Source organism: Nicotiana attenuata, chromosome 11 (genome assembly GCF_001879085.1).
Source record: "Nicotiana attenuata strain UT chromosome 11, NIATTr2, whole genome shotgun sequence".
In the NCBI taxonomy this organism is placed as follows: Eukaryota; Viridiplantae; Streptophyta; class Magnoliopsida; order Solanales; family Solanaceae; genus Nicotiana; species Nicotiana attenuata.
Window position 1 is genome coordinate 47,457,411 of NC_031999.1, and position 12,133 is coordinate 47,469,543.

A 12,133-nucleotide genomic window follows, 5' to 3' on the forward strand; every position below is an offset into this window, starting at 1 on the left:
CAGTCTTGTACTTTTTCTCAAGCGCATTCCATAACGCTTTTGAAGTTTCCATGACACTATAGACATTGTACAAGCTATCTTCCAAACAACTCAAAATGTAGTTTTTGCACAAGAAATCAGAATGTTTCCATGCTTCAGTTATAACAAATCGTTCGTCATCTGGAGTGTTTTCAGCCAGGACCGGAGGATCCTCCTTAATGAATCGCTGCAAACTCAACGTAGTAAGATAGAAGAGCATCTTCATTTGCCAACGTTTGAAATCGATACCGGAAAACTTTCCGGGTTTTTCTGCTGGTGCCATAGCATGAGCAGAAGTTGAACGGCTTGACGAGGTAGCAACATTTGTAACAGTAGCACCCGTTCCCGCAACATTTCCATTAGTTTGGTTTTCATTCGTCATTTTTCTGTAGAGGTGGAACCAAAACAGAACTTTGTTAAATCAGTGAAGTTTTGATATCTTCAAACTGAATACCAAACCAAACATACAACACGTAACAATGGTGAAGTTTTTATATACTTCAAACCCGTACGTTTATTATTCCGGTAAAGTTTTGATATACTTTAAACCGGACAGAACAATTATTGGAGTAGAAAGCACGAAGGCTTTAGTCTCCAAACCAGTATACAAAATATAAATAACAGTTTAATATATAATTCAACACAGAAACGTTAGTATAAAATTCCTTAAACTTGTGAAGCACTACTGTGTTAAAAAACAAAATCAGAAAACTGTTAGAAGAATAAAAGAAACTGGAAAACAGTAAAGAATAAGAAATATTCCGAGTCCACAATTTGCTTGTGCGTCCTTAAGGAATTTTAACCCCCTCACACGTTGCCAAGGTAATGGATTAAATCCTTCCAGGATGAAACGGAATAAACCTTCCTGCAACAGTGGCAATACAAACTGCAGGATACCAACTAACTCAAAGAACGGAGCAAAATCACACTTACGAATTTGAGAGAGAGAGACTGCGAATTAGAATGTAGTATTTCCAGAAAAAAGGAAGTTCTGTAATTTTTCAGTGTGTTAAAAACAAAGCCATGCCTCTGAATTTATAGGCAATTATTGGAAGAGGTGTGATGTTTGTTCTGGAAAAGGTGTCTGTTCAGAATTTTACGCGTCCTGCCGCGGTTACGCCAGGATCGCGGCCAGAGTGGCCTTCTGAATCTGCGTCCTGCCGCCAGGACCGCTGCCAGAGTGACCTTCTGAATCTGCAGATTTAGTTAATTATTAAATAATTAATTAAATAACTTTTGTCAAAAAAATCCAAATCCAAAGCCGAGCCGAGCGAGCGACGACGACGGCGCGAGGGTTCATTCTCTTCAACTCCTTTTAAGAACTTTAAGAAGTGATTCTATATATAAGCACACAAATGTAGTTGTCCCTCACCAATGAGGGACAAAGTGCAAGTCAAAAGCTCACTTCATTCAAATTTTCATTTCCTCCATTTTATTTCCCACCATTTTCAATTCACAGTCTTAGACTTTTAAATCCCAATGCTTAAAGTCCAACAGATTCCACCACCAATTAGCTCGTATCTAGCCACAAGTTACTTAATTATATCAATAAATGCTAAACAAATCGATTCTAATGCATGGAAATAAGTTTTCTAAAGTTTTTCCCAAAAAGTCAACAATCGACCCCGGGCCCACATGGTCAAAACCCAAGGTTCGAACCAAAACCCGACTACCCGTTCACCCACGAACTCAAATATACAATTTGTTTTGAAATCGGACCTCAAATCGAGGTCCAAATCCCCAAAATTTGAAAAACCTAGGTTCTACCCAAAACACCCAATTTCCTCCATGAAAATCATTGATTTTGAGTTAAAATCATGTGAAAAGATGTTAAGGATTGAAGAAAACTAGTTAGAAATAACTTACAATCGATTTGGAGAAGAAGTTGCCTTTGAAAAATCGCCCTAGAGTGTTTATGTTTTGAGAAGATATGAAAAATGATTGAAAATGCGTCTAAGTGTGGATTTATAGGTCTCTGATGTCGCAATTGCGACCAGGGTTCACAATTGCGAAGCCTTCAGAATACTAGGACTTTCGCATTTGCGAACAAAATGTCGCATTTGCGACCAAGTTAATTATCCGGCCTTCTTCGCGATAGGCCTGTCGCATTTGCGAATACCGCATTTGCAATACTTGTGTCGCATTTGCGACTTCAGGCGTAAACTGAACACTTCGCATTTGCGAAGTGTATCTCGCAAATGCGAGATAACGCTGGCCCGGGGTTCTTCGCGTTGCGACGATTTCTCGCATTTGCGAATCCTGCTTGCATCACAATTGCGATGCCTGATCTCGCAAATGCGAGATCAGAGGCCTGCTACACACCTGCAACACACCAGCAATTTTTCTAAGTCCAATTTCACTCCGTGGCCTATCCAAAACTCAGCCGAGGCCTCAGGGCTCCAAACCGAACATGCACACTAACCCAAAAACATCATACGGACTCGCTCGTGCATTCAAATCACCAAAATAACATCTACAACTATGAATTTAGCATCAAAATCTTGAAATCACTTAAGAACATCAAATTTTCCAATTTTCTCAAATAAGGTCCGATACACGTCATTTCAAGTCCGTTTCTTACCAAACTTCACAAACTCAACTTAAATCACATATAAGACCTGTACCGGGCTCCGGAACCAAGATACGGGCCCGATACCATCAAATTTCAAACACATTTCATTTTCAAAAGCTCATGTATTTTTCTGAAAACAATTTTCTTTAAAAATTCATTTCCCAGGCTAGGGACCTCGGAATTCGATTCCGGGCATACGCCCAAATCCCATATTTTCTTACGGACCTCTCGCGATCGTCGGAACACGGATCCGGGTCCGTTTATTCAAAATGTTGGCCGAAGTCAACTTAAATTTATTTTAAAGGCAAAATTCATTATTTCTCACAGATTCTCATATAATGGCTTTCCGGCTATGCGCCCGGACTGCGCACGCAAATCGAGGTGAGGTAAAAAGGAGGTTTTTAGGCCTCGGAATACTGAATTTTTTTCTAAAACAAGTGATGACTTTTTGGGTTATCACATTAATACTTCTTATACCATAATCGATTTTCCTCTATTTTTGTTCTTTCAACGTTGATTCCTTCTTAAGGGTGCAAATTTATGTAAATCATTGTGTCAATTTGAAAGATGATTTGCTTATATGATGAATTTATAATAAAATTGGATTGAATTCTTTTGCTAATCAATAATGTAAACAACTCGAATTCTTAATGTTAGCACATTCCAACTTCTAAATGTTTAACTGCGATATGGATGGTGTATAGTCACTTGAACTTTCTATCCTTTATTTGATACATACCTGATCGACATTTTATTTTTGAATCTTTGTGTTTGAAGAACCATTTATCAACCACTCTTCTCTCTCTCTCCCCCTCTCTAAATGGCATGCCAGTTTTGAACATAAGACCCATCGGTTGCGGTTAGTGGTAAGTTACCGTTTTGCTGGAATAGCATGATATATATATATATATATATATATGAAAATTAATTATAGTTCATGCTATATATACCCATCGTATTCATAACCGATGGGTCTCTTATATATATATATATATATATATATACCCATCGTATTCTTAACTATTTTCTTAGTAATTTTTTAATGTTGAGCGTAGCTTTTAAATATTATTCAAACATCGATAAGGGAAAAATATTGATCGAGGAAAGGAGTTCAAATTAATATGAAAATTAATTATAGTTCATATACATAATGGTATAGGGTAGATAGAAAGGTCTGGCGGTCTAGCATAAGGGTTGTAGGCTAGGGGGTAGTAGTTCTTTCCTTACTTCGTTCCGGGGGTGAGGTGGAGCTGAATTAGGGTAGACCTTAGATAGCTTGCAGTTTAGGCTGAATACACTCTGTACTTGCTGTTTATCTTGGCCCTGGGCCTTAGATACTGGTTACTGTTATTGCATGTCTTTCATCTCTTGGTTGTTATGCTTTCATTACTATTACTGTTGCTACTGGAGTTACTAATGAGTTGTCTTTTCTTTTCTTGTTTTCTTTTTCTCTGAACCGAGGGTCTATCGGAAACAGCCTCTCTGCCCTATCGGGTAGGGGTAAGGTCTGCGTACACATTACCCTCCCCAGACCCCACCTGATGGGATTTTACTGGGTAGTTGTTGTTGTTGTATACATAATGGTATAAGTATTTTTAACTCCAGATGAACAAAATTATTTAAGACTTTAAATTTTACTTTTCATAGAATTTTTTTACCTTATCAATAAAATACAAGAACTCTATCTCCTTTTCAAAAGAAATCATTTTAATTTGGAGTTAAAGATTGCCAACGCAATTTAATTCTTGAAAAGGTAGAAGTTAAAGGTTGTTCATTTAATTTTTGTGATGGAAAAGATAAAGTATTTTTAATAGATTTCCTATGTTTGTTGTAGAATTAAGCCTCATAAACGTATCTGTTCTAGTTGTATGCACGTTATTGTTAAAAGCTAATCTAAGCTAATAATGATTGATTGAGTTGAAAATACTTTATACAATTTAAATAAGCAAACATTAGTTGATTTTAGAATCCTAAATATTAGGAAGATAATTAAATGATTATTCCTAAATATGAGGGAAATAATTGAAATGACTATTTTGTCTAGTATGAAATCTATTTTTAAGGGGGTAAAAGGCGAACAACGCTAAGGACCTTCGTGCTTTTAATATAGTGCAGATAGATAAATTCTTATAAGTAAATTTTTCCTTATAGTTTCTACTTACTTTTTAAATTTTATAAATTATATATTTTTGTTGATATTAGTAGTACTATTGATGTTTACTGCTTTATTCCAAGTTGTCAAATTTATTCAATTATTTCGTTTGGTTTTATGCATCGAAAAAATAACCTTAATCAAAGCTGAAAAAATTAAATGAAACCAATGATATTGTAATTTATTCTGTTTATGTTGTCAAATATATAAGTTAATTCTAAAGGAAACAAAGAGTAGTACGCTCCCATTTGCTTATATAAATGGACAATATATATATATATATATATATATATATATATATATATATATATATATATATAATAAAAAGCAAAAATCACTATCAAAATTCACGCGGATACAGCTCTTCCATTTGTTTGACGTGGTCCACAGTGTGGCGGCGTTGATATGGATTCTGTGTATATATAACTCTACGTAGACAACTTTAATTTCAATCCACTCAAATTTTGAATTATAAGAATTACTTGTAGCAAACCAAAATTGTTTAGGATTTGTAGTCAAATTTATATAGGAATAGGTTTTTCTAATTCTAGCTAAAATAAGTTTTATACTATTATAAATTGGGGTATTGCTAACTTATTTTAAGTGTGAAGAATTACAAAGAATGTATGAAGAAGTGGAAAATTGTTGAGAATCTTTTTAGAGATTTATAATAAACTATTTTCTCCGTCAATTACTAATTTTTCTAAATATTGGGTATAGTGATATAGCAGTTACTAACGTCTTCCATAGAACTGAGAAGTTAGGGTTTAGTAGGTTAAAATTGACGCAGCCTTTCCTTGATGGAAACCAAAAGAAACAAACGTTCATTTCAAAAACGAAAAAAGCTAGGGGTATATCTACCCAGCGAAATCACTATGGATATTCTCTCAAATTTACCCGTGAAATCCCTGTTACGGTTCAAGTGTGTTTCTAGGCAATGGCGTTCTTGGATTTCAAGCCCAAAATTTCAGCTCTCGAATCAAAAACGGCAAGGAGCGATCACTATGGTGTCTAAACCTTATTCAATGCTCAAAAAAGGTTATTCGGAGTCTGTGGCCTTCCGATTTTTAAACCAACAACTCACTTTGAGAGAGCGCAAGTTTCCTTTTGTGATAAAGGATGATTGTATGCTTTTGGGTTCTTGTCATGGCCTTATACTAGTTAGTATAAACAAGGATATTTACTTGTGGAATCCTGCAACCCGATTTTGCACCAAAGTTCTTGAGCTTGACAGATTGAACGACGATGGCTATTGTACACGCGGGGGACTTTGTTTTGACTCCTCCAAGAATGTTTACAAGGTAGTGATGATTATGGATCATCAAACCCCAGATTATGGTGGTGAATTTGTTATAGTTGCTAGTCTTAAAGACAAAAGATGGAGGATAGTCAAATTCCCTTAAGACATCCGCTTAGTTTGTGATGGGATTACACTGCATGGACGAATTCACTACAGAGTAAAGGTTATGTGGGATAGTTTTGGTCCTTGTAAAGAAATAATTTATTTTGATCCTGTCTCTGAAAAATTCCACATGTTTCCCGTCCCCGAGCCTAAGACTGATCAAGGAGAGAATGCTATAGTTGGTTTAGGAGTTTTAAATGAATGTTTAAGTATGGCTTGCTTGAAAGATGATAAGGGGAGTGTTGAGATATCGGTCATGAAGGAATATGGAGTAAAGGAATCATGGATATCCTTATTTATCATAAGGAATTTAGAAGTAAATCCTTCTTATGGAAGTGTAATGCCCTTTTTCATTACGGGGGATGGAGAACTAGTTTTGGAGATAGATGATCTTGAAGAAATTTACTTTGTTGTATACAATTCGAAGAATGATAATACGGAAAACCTTCATATTCGCGGAGAGAAAGTATCTATATGTGGCACTAGTACTACTGGAGTAGAAAGCGCCACAAAAAGTTTGGACAGATATAGTAAAAAAAAATATCTAATCTTTTTTTAATTGCATAATTAATGAATTTTAGTTCTGTTTCATATTCCTTTGTTTCAAATTCATCCCAAATTGCTATCAACAAATCACACTTGTATTTCTACACCCTATAAGTTTGATTATCTTTCAAGTTTCAGAAGTGTCGTGTGAGTGAGTACGTTTGTTGATTTCTGTATCTAAACAAGTTTGTAAAGAGGGGAATCGGCTTCTTCCGCCCCCCTTAAATAGAAAACAATTAACCTAAATACAAACTAATTTGTGCCTAAAGAAAAGTAAATTCTATATTGCAATATACGAAACTCTAACCGGATTTTCAACTACACACTTTATCTTGGTGGAAGTCCTATTGGCTCCCTAAACTATTTTTAAATGGAATTAGTATCACCCTGAAAAGCACATGTATTTTCCACTAAAATTATTTTTTTCAATCTACTTCTTTTCCCAACTCACTTTTTATATTTTTAAAATTCTTTCACATTCCACCTTCTCCCATCCCCCAGCCAACAAGTGAAGCAGCGAAATTTTTTTTGTCTGAAAATGCAAATTGAAAGACAGTGAGCTCCTAAAAAACTTTCTTGTAATCAATAATCAACAATCAAATTATTCTTGCTTGTTCTCTTTTTATGTAAATTTGATTAATTAAAAAAATAGGACTCCCCTCACCCGCTTTACGTAAAACAATGAAAGGCCAAAGGCCCCAATCGGGAAACGGCGAGCATTGCGAGAATATTTTTTGCAATTAACAATTGAAACTCTTCTTCTTGTTCAGTCTTTTCTTGGCTTCTTCTAGGTTTAATCGGAAATTGATCTTGGGACTAGGTTTTTTCATTCCTTTCTATGAGAAGAAATTGCAATTGAAAGTTTAAAAGTGGTGAGTGAAAATATTAGAAATAGCAATAATCCTCTATAAAGTGTAGTGAAATATTTAGAGGAAAGAATAAAATCTTCAATTCGATCTCACCGGAAAATATGAAGAATGCCAGAGCTAATGTCTAGCCAATCTATAAGTAACAAAAGTGGAGAAGAGGTAAGGGAATAAAATAGAGAGAAAAAATAGAAAATCTAATTCCATTTAAAAATAATTCAGGGGACAATAGGATTTCTTCAGAGATGAAGTGTATAGTTGAAAATCCGGCTATTGATCAGGGGTACTTATACATTTTTCCCAAAATATAACCGGCTACATAATTTTTGTGGTGAAAATGATTCGTCAAATTGGGTAGAAAATCTGAGCTAACTTTTTGAGACAATTTGAATTAACTTTTGAGTTCGTACAAGAGTTACTACTACCAAATGATTAAATTTCCTAAAGAATAGATCTATTACAAAAAAAAAAAAAAATACTATAGTCAAATCAGATTTTATAAACTTAAACACCAAAATGAAAGTAGAAGAGTAAATTTTCAAGAGAGGAATCTATTACCGGGATTTTGAAGAGGAAGCTAGAAAAAAAAATATCAAATAAAATTTCTCCATAAAATCAGTAACCTTTGTGGTTTGTTTAGTCAAAGTTAAAATAAATGAACCACAATAAATATTTAAAAGACATAAATGCCAATGTGAAAGAAATAAATGACAGGTTTTAATAATCTTCTCAATTAGTATAAAATATCAATATTGCCATAGCACATAAAAGAAGAACTTCAAAAGCCATTCTCATCCTCATTTGAGATTCATCAAAATTGAAGGAAATGTAGTTTTCAAGGGAATAGCTCAGCGGCCAAAAGGAAATATATAAACACCGTAGAGAAATTGATTTGTTTCTTCATTTGATTCAGGTAATAGCTCAACAACTAAGAGGAGACATACAAACACGATAGAAATATTAGTTTGCACTAATAAAGTGCATTCACTAATGCAACTTATAAATCGTATTGTATAAATCACGTTCAGTAATTGTGACATATAAATTGTATTTGTAACTGCGACTTACAATAATATTCAATAATCACGACTTATGAATCGCATTCAGTACTGCGAGTTATAAACAGAAATTGCAATTTCAGTCACATTCAGTAATAATTTTTAAATCGCATTCATTCATTGAGTTATATTTCGCAATTTGTAATTGCCACTTATTGTGCTGAAGTAATATAGGAGCAAAAACTTGTTGCTCCCAAACGCACACGCAAGTATACGTGGTCGACAAGTAATATAGGATTGTAAGTCCAGATATCGTACCCACAGGGACTTGCGATTAACTATCAACTAAATTAAACCAAAGAATTAATCTATTCAAGCGAATCCTAAGTATGAATATTTAATTAAAATTAATCTAGAGTAGCAAATTAACAGATTAAAGAAAACAAGTTGCGAATTATAGAGACGAATTCAATGTGAGTGACTATTCTAGAGTTATGAGTTAGCTAACAATTCCGTTGAGTTTTCCACTTAAATCGTCTAATTAATTTATCTGATTTATAGGTTGACAGGGTTAATATTACTCTAGCCTTCTCCCGAAGTACAACTCGCCTATTCAAGCTAGTCTGACGCCTATATTCCTATGGAATTAGAATTAACAAGAACGCATTGATAATTCCTGTATAGTAACCAAGCAAGGCGATTAGGTATATTCCTATCCTAACCACAAATCCGCCCTCCCTAAGAGTTAAGATCTTGCTCTACTCAATCTTATATGCAATCTAAAATTCCCTCTCCCGAGTTCAATCCTAGATTCGTAGATAGTATTCAATTGGTGATCAAGCAATCAAATAATTAATCGCAAGATTGAATAAATAAACCAATATGATAAAATAATAAAAATAATTCAAGCTTCAAACCACAACGTTCATGTAGCACCCAAAACTCTAGAACTAATGAACTATGAAATTAAAGGAAGAGAAGAAAAAAAAAACTAGTTAGAAGCCTCCTCCAAGCGTGATGTGTGTTCCTCCACGTGAATTCTCCTTCAAAGTATGTTAGATATCCTCCAAATTAGTTTTAGGATCCCTTTTATACGAGTTGGGGGGTCTTGGGCAAAAATAACCCTGTTCCGGACGAAGTGAGAAAAATCTCGTCACGCAGCGTCCAGGCCAGCGCACGTTCAATTCCTTGGTGCGTTGCTTTTGAATTAACACTCTATCTTTTGTTGTCTCCATTTGGGGGGACAAAATCCAAATGGTGTCCCCTCCCCCCCCTACCCCCCCCCCCCCCGCCTTATATTATTATTTTTTCTTTCCTTTTCTTCCGCGTTTTATTTAATTTTGCTTCAAATCTCTTGATCTTTACACCATTTTATTCCTACACAATTAAAATATAATATTAAGCACAAAACAATATAACTAAACTCAAAAGACAATTAAAAGTACTAGAATATGAGGCAATAATGGGTAAATATATGCAATTTTGGCCGAACATCAACACCCCACACTTAGACTCTTGCTCGTCCTTGAGTAAGCATTAAAACTACTCTCAATAAATCAAGCCCAGAAACATCACCACTTCGGTAGATACTAACAATTAGGCCCTATAGCAACTTAAACCATCAGATATACACTTCCTCATCATCGTGCAAGATATACAAGTCACAAACAAACAACAAACTTCTAATCCTAACCTCAGAGAGGGACTCTAACTTACCAAATTTAAGCTCGCTCACCTACTCTGTCAAATAAAGCTAATAACATCACCTATCTATCATGAAACCAGTGCCCTGACACGAAGAAATAGTCCATACACTCAAATCAAAGAATGAATATAATTTAAGGACTTCGCATCAAAGAACAACTCCTGCACTCACAAACGAATTCACATGTATGCACAAAGAACCATAAGCTTGTCCATTATGTACATCTCTACTAATTAAGTATGATCGAATAGAATCAAATAGGACTTTAACGGGTTGTAAAGTTGGCTAAGGGACGCGTAGGAGAATTGTTATAATAGTGACTTACACTTCCCTAAGCACTTTGCAATTTTAGACTTCACCACCCATTATTTTCTACTATTCACTTTTATTTTTAGCCCTCTCTTCATCTATTGTTTCACAAGTATTTCCCTCATATCAAGAACATTTCTTCTTCTTCTTCTTCTTTTTTTTTTTCAAATTTTTTTCTTCTTTTAATTTCATTCTCTTTTTTTTTTCATGTCACATTCTTTTCAAGAGGTCCTTTTCATCACCTTTCAGCCATCATTGGTCACCATTTTTCAATTAATCGTCCAATTCTTCAAATTTATCAATTAGTATCACGGTCTAAGCAACAGTGCTCAAGGAAACATGGTGCAAAAACTAGGGATTCAATAAAAGGATCAAGGCGAAAATGCAGCTTCCAAACAAAAGGCTACAGGCTCAAAGAGCTAACTAGTGGTACAATATTTGAAAAGGCTAAAATTCATAAGACATATCAAAGAAAGCCTATTATCATCTTCTAAACAAAGCAACACTTTTATTTCGCTTCAATAACATGCAGGGCAAGTTCTAGACTAAGATACAAAATATGGAATATATGTAAGAAATCCTCACCACACATGGCACGAGTATCAATCAAGATGGATCAATTCTACTCTGAGACAGACAGGGTCATAGCGAACATCAAAATAAGAATAAATTATATACAAAGTCAGAACCCTATGCTTAGGTGTCAGAAAGTCTGCTATTTTATTCATTACTCGAGCACTCAGAGGAAAGTACTACTCAAGCTCAGGCCTAAATATGCTAGTATCAAACAAGTCACAAAGGTTTTTCTTCTCCCTCTTTTTCTACTCCTAAAAAAAATCTAATCCTAAAAATAAAAAATTGCCCGGTTCAAGTTACATCCCCTGGAAAAGAACCAATGCAAAAAGAAAAATCAAGGGGGATTATTACCTAACTAAAACTAACTAGAACAAAAAAGAAAATATTTTTGGATTTTTTTTTTAATTTTATTGGACCTTAATCCCTCAAGAAAGTTGTCCACAAAATCCATCATCAGGAAAAGTCTCAACTTTTTGATTTGTTTTCGATTTTTTTTCATTTTGTTTATTTTTTTAACAAAAACTACTACACTAAGAACGAGTATTACAACTAAGCTAAGATAGCACAAAAAATCACCCAGACAATCTCCTGACCCCACACTTAAAATTGTGCAATGTCCTCAATGCACACTGAAAATAACAAGAGGGTAAAAGAGATTCCCTGGAAGACCAAAGGCCGAAGAATTAGCAGCTCACGGGATACTCAGACTTCTCCCAGGTATGATCCCTTGTGCGGGTACCTCACACTTAGTTTCAACCAGCCGCTCGCTTTTGTACATGCCTATTGGCTTTGACTCCATGCGTCTACTCCTGCAAAATACAAAAATAATACTGCAAGAAAAAAAAACTCAATAAAATAAATAAAAGAAAAAAAGGAAAAAAATAGAATTGGGTTGCCTCCCAAAAAGCGCTTGATTTAACGTCGCGACACGACGCCATCACTTTCACCACTTTTCCTTCCACTTTGAAGATATGAATTGCACCCCCAAT